We start from the raw sequence: 6,036 nt of genomic DNA, 5'->3' as shown, positions 1-6,036 counted from the left end.
CAACCAATCGGCGCTGACTTAACATTGAAATTAAGTCCAACTCACAAGGGCCGCAGGAAACAACCAATCGGCGCTTCTTAAAATTGAAATTAAGTCCAACTCACAAGGGCTGCAGGAACAACCAATCGGGGCCGAGATAAACAGGCTGGTTAAAATGAAATTAGCAATCACAAGGGCCTGCAGGAACAACAATCGGGGCCGAGATAAGCGGCGCTGGTTAAAATTGAAATTAAGTCCAACTCACAATGGCCTGGAGGAACAACCAATCGGGCGAATACGGCGCGGTAAATGAAATTAAGTCCAACTCACAAGGGCCTGCAGGAACAACCAATCGGCGCTGCTTTAAAATGAAATAAGTCCACTCACAAGGGCCTGCAGGAACAACCAATCGGGGCCGAGATAAGCGGCGCTGGTTAAAATTGAAATTAAGTCCAACTCACAATGACCTGCAGGAACAACCAATCGGGGCCGAGAAAGCGGCGCTGTTAAAATTGAAATTAAGTCCAACTCACAAGGGCTGCAGGAACAACCAATCGGGGGCCGAGATAAGCGGCGCTGGTTAAAATTGAAATTAAGTCCAGCTCACAAGGCCTGGAGAAAAACCAATCGGGGCGAGATAAGCGGCGCTGGTTAAAATTGAAATTAAGTCCACTCACAAGGGCCTGCAGGAAAAACCAATCGAGGCCGAGATAAGCGGCGCTGGTTAAAATTGAAATTAAGTCCAGCTCACAAGGGCCTGCAGGAACAACCAATCGGCGCGGCTTAACATTGAAATTAAGTCCAGCTCAAAGGCCTGCAGGAACAACCAATCGGCGCTGCTTATATGAAATTAAGTCCAGCTCACAGGGCCTGCAGGAAAACCAATCGGCGCTGCTTATGATTGAAATTAAGTCCAGCTCACAAGGCCCTGCAGAAACAACCAATCGGCGCTTTACATTGAAATTAAGTCCAACTCACAAGGGCCTGCAGGAACAACCAATCGGCGCTTCTTAAAATTGAAATTAAGTCCAGCTCACAAGGGCCTGCAGGAACAACCAATCGGGGCCGAGATAAACGGCGCTGGTTAAAATTGAAATTAAGTCCAACTCACAATGACCTGCAGGAAAACCAATCGGGGCCGAGATAAGCGGCGCTGGTTAAAATTGAAATTAAGTCCAACTCACAATGACCTGCAGGAACAACCAATCGGGGCCGAGATAAGCGGCGCTGTTAAAATGAAATTAAGTCCAACTCAAAATGGCCTGGAGAAACAACCAATCGGGGCCGAGATAAGCGGCGCTGGTTAAAATTGAAATTAAGTCCAACTCACAAGGCTGGAGGAAAACCAATCGGGCGAGTAAGCGCGCGGTTAAAATTGAAATTAAGTCCAACTCACAATGGACTGCAGGAACAACCAATCGGGCCGAGATAACGGCGCTGGTTAAAATTGAAATTAAGTCCAGCTCACAAGGGCCTGCAGGAACAACCAATCGGCGAGATAGCGGCGCTGGTTAAAATTGAAATTAAGTCCAACTCACAAGAGCCTGCAGGAACAAACCATCGGCGATGCTTATGATTGAAATTAAGTCCAGCTCACAAGGGCCTGCAGGAACAACCAATCGGCGCTGCTATGATTGAAATTAAGTCCAATCACAAGGGACTGCACTAAACAACCAATTGGCGCTGCTTGAACATTGAAATTAAATCCAACTTACAAGGGCCTGCAGAACAACCAATAGGGGCGAGATAAGCGGCGCTGGTTTAAATTGAAATTAAGTCCAACCTCACAATGCCGGCAGGAACAACCCAAGCGGGGCCGAGATAAGCGGCGATGGGTAAAATTGAAATTAAGTCCAACTCACAATGGCCTGGAGGAAACAACCAGCGGGGGCCGAGATAAGCGGCGCTGGTTAATAGTGTTTTTTTTTTTTAAAATTAAGTCAAGATCCACCAGGGCCGGCAGGAACAACCAATCGATGGCCGAGATAAGCGGCGCGGGTTAAAATTGATGAACTAAGTCAGCTCACTAGAGCATGCCGGGAGGAACAACCAATCGGCGCGCTTAAAATGAAATTACGTCCAAATCACAACGGGCCTGCAGGAACAACCAATAGGCGCGTCTTAAAATTGAAATTAAGTCCAACTCACAAGGGCCTGCAGGAACAACCAATCGGGGCCGAGATAAACAGCGCTGGTTAAAATTGAAATTAAGTCCAAATCTCACAAGACTTGCAGGAACAACCAATCGGGGCCGAGATAAGCGGCTGTGGTTAAAATGAAATTAGTCCAACTCACAATGCTGGAGAAACAACCAATCGGGGCCGAGATGAAGCGGCGATGGGTTTAAAATTGAAATTAAGTCCAACTCACAAGGGCCTGCAGGAACAACCAATAGGCGCTCGTTAAAATGAAATTAAGTCCAACTCACAAGGCTGCATTAGGAACAACCAATGGGGCCGAGATAAGCGGCGCTGGTTAAAATTGAAATTAAGTCCAAACTCACAATGACCTGCAGGAACAACAATCGGAGGGGGGGGGACGAGAATAAGCGGCGCTTCTGTAAAATTGAAATTAAGTCCAACTCAACGGGGCCTGCAGGAACAACCAATCGGGGCCGAGAGACAACAGCGCTGGGTGAAATTGAAATTAAGTCCAACTCACAAATGACTTGCAGGAACAACCAATCGGGGCCGAGATAAAGCGGCGCTGGTTAAAATTGAAATTAAGTCCAAAGCACCAGGCTGCAGGAACAACCAATCGAGGCCGAGAAACGCGGCGGATGGTTTTTAAATTGAAAGTAAGGTTCTAGATCACAAGAGCCTGCAGAAACACCCAATCGGCGCTGCTTAAATTGAAATTAAGTCCAGCTCACAGGGCCTGCAGGAACAACCAATCGGCGCTGCTTATGATTGAAATTAAGTCCAACTCACAAGGGGCCCTGCACTAACACCCCAATATGGCCCGCTGCTAACATTGAAAGTTAAATCCAACTCACAAGGGCCTGCAGGAAAAACCAATCGGGCAGAGATAAGCAGGCGCTGGTTAAATTGAAATTAAGTCCAACTCACAAGACCTGCAGGAACAACCAATCGGGGCAGATAAGCGGCGCTGGTTAAAATTGAAATAAGTCCAACTCACAATGGCCTGGAGGAACAACCAATCGGGGCCGAGATAGCGGCGCTGGTTAAAATTGAAATTAAGTCCAACTCACAAGGCCTGCAGGAACAACCAATCGGGGCGAGATAAGCGGCGCTGGTTAAAATTGAAATTAAGTCCAACTCACAAGCCTGCAGGGAAACAAACAACGGCGCTGGTTTGAATTGAAATTAAGTCCAGCTCACAAGGGCCTGCAGGAACAACCAATCGGGCCGAGATAACGCGCTGTTAAAATTGAAATTAAGTCCAACTCACAAGGGCCTGCAGGAACAACCAATGGGGCCGGTACGGCGCTGGTAAAATTGAAATTAAGTCCAGCTCACAAGGGCCTGGAGGAAACAACAACCGATAACGGCGCTGTTAAAATTGAAATTAATCCAACTCACAAGGGCATGCAGGAACAACCAATCGGCGCTGGAAAATTGAAATTAAGTCCAACTCACAAGGGCTGCAGGAACAACCAACGGGGCCGAGATAAGCGGCGCTGGTTAAAATTGAAATTAAGTCCAACTCACAATGGCCTGCAGGAACAACCAATCGGCCGAATAAGCGGGCTGGTTAAAATTGAAATTAAGTCCAACTCACAGGGCCTGCAGGAACAACCAATCGAGGCCGAGATAAGCGGCGCTGGTTAAAATTGAAATTAAGTCCAACCACACTGCAGGAACAACCAATCGGCGGATGATTATGATTGAAATTAAGTCAAGTCACAAGGGCTTGCAGGAAAAACCAATCGGGGCGCTGATTACGGATTGAAATTAAGTCCAACTCACAAGGGCCTGCAAACACAACCAATCGGCGCTGCTTAACAATGAAATTAAGTCCAACTCACAAGGGCCTGCAGGAACAACCAATCGGCGCTGGTTAAAATTGAAATTAAGTCCAGCTCACAAGGGCCTGCAGGAACAACCAATCGGGCCGAGATAAGCGGCGCTGGTTAAAATGAAATTAGGCCAGCTCACAAGAGCTGCAGGAACAACCAATCGGCGCTGGTTATGATTGAAATTAAGTCCAGCTCACAATGGCCTGCAGGAACAACCAATCGGCGCTGCTTAAAATTGAAATTAAGTCCAGCTCACAAGGGCCTGCAGGAACAACCAATCGGCGTGCTTAACATTGAAAATAAGTCCAACTCACAAGGGCTGCAGGAACAACCAAATCGGCGCTCTTAAAATTGAAATTAAGTCCAGCTCACAGGGCCTGCAGGAACAACCAATCGGGGCGAGATAACGGCGCTGGTTTAAATTGAAATTAAGTCCAACTCACAAGGGCCTGCAGGAAAAACCAATCGGGGCCGAGATAAGCGGCGCTGGTTAAAATTGAAATTAAGTCCAAATCCACATGGGCCGCAGGAACAACCAATCGGGCCGAGATAAGCGCGCTGGTAAAATTGAAATTAAGTCCAACTCACAGGAAACGGCCAGAACGGAAGCGGTTAAATTGAAATAAGTCCAGCTCACAAGAGCCTGCAGGAACAACCAATCGGCGCTGCTTATGATTGAAATTAAGTCAGCTCAAAGGGCCTGCAGGAACAACCAATCGGCGCTGCTTATGATTGAAATTTAGTCCACTCACAAGGGCTGCACTAACAACCAATCGAGCTGCTGCTTAACATTGAAATTAAGTCCAACTCACAAGGGCCTGCAGGAACAACCAATCGGCGTTCTTAAAATTGAAATAAGTCCAGCTCACAAGGGCCTGCAGGAACAACCAATCGGGGCCGAGATAAGCGGCGCTGGTTAAAATTGAAATTAAGTCCAGCTCACAAGGGCTGCAGGAACAACCAATCGGGGCCGAGATAAACGGCGTGGTTAAATTGAAATTAAGTCCAATCACAATGGCCTGTAGGAAAAACCAATCGGGGCCAGATAAGCGGCGCTGGTTAAAATTGAAATTAAGTCCAACTCACAATGACCTGCAGGAACAACCAATCGGGGCCGAGATAAGCGGCGCTGGTTAAAATTGAAATTAAGTCAATCACAATGACAAATGAAAAGGGCAACACAATGAAAGAACACCAAGGGGGCCGAGATAACGGCGCTGGTAAATTGAAATTAAGTCCAACTCACAAGCCTGCAGGAACAACCAATCGGGCCGAGATAGCGGCGCTGGTTAAATTGAAATATCCAACTCACAATGGCTGGAACAACCAATCGGGGCCGAGATAAGCGGCGCTGGTTAAAATTGAAATTAAGTCCAACTCACAAGGGCCTGCAGGAACAACCAATCGGGGCCGAGATAAGCGGCGCTGGTTAAAATTGAAATTAAGTCCAGCTCACAAGGGCCTGCAGGAACAACCAATCGGCGCTGCTTATGATTGAAATAAGTCCAGTCACAAGGGCCTGCAGAACAACCAATCGGCGCTGCTAACATTGAAATTAAGTCCAACTCACAAGGGCCTGCAGGAACAACCAATCGGCGCTGCTTAAAATTGAAATTAAGTCCAACTCACAAGGGCCTGCAGGAACAACCAATCAGCGCTTTTAAAATGAAATTAAGTCCAGCTCACAAGGGCCTGCAGGAACAACCAATCGGGGCCGAGATAAACGGCGCTGGTAAAATTGAAATAAGTCCACTCACAAGGGCCTGCAGGAACACCAATCGGGCCGAGATAAACGGCGCTGGTTAAAATTGAAATTAAGTCCAGCTCACAAGGGCCTGCAGGGAAAAACCAATCGGGGCCGAGATAAGCGGCGCTGGTTAAAATGAAATTAAGTCAACTCACAATGACCTGCAGGAACAACCATCGGGGCCGAGATAAGCGGCGCTGGTTAAATTGAAATTAAGTCCAACTCACAATGGCCTGGAGAAACACACAATCGGGGCCGAGATAAGCGGCGCTGGTTAAATTGAAATAAGTCCAACTCACCAGGGCCTGCAGGAACAACCAATCGAGGCCGA

Source organism: Temnothorax longispinosus, unplaced genomic scaffold (genome assembly GCF_030848805.1).
Source record: "Temnothorax longispinosus isolate EJ_2023e unplaced genomic scaffold, Tlon_JGU_v1 HiC_scaffold_48, whole genome shotgun sequence".
NCBI lineage: Eukaryota > Metazoa > Arthropoda > Insecta > Hymenoptera > Formicidae > Temnothorax > Temnothorax longispinosus.
Note: the sequence above shows the minus strand (reverse complement) of the source record.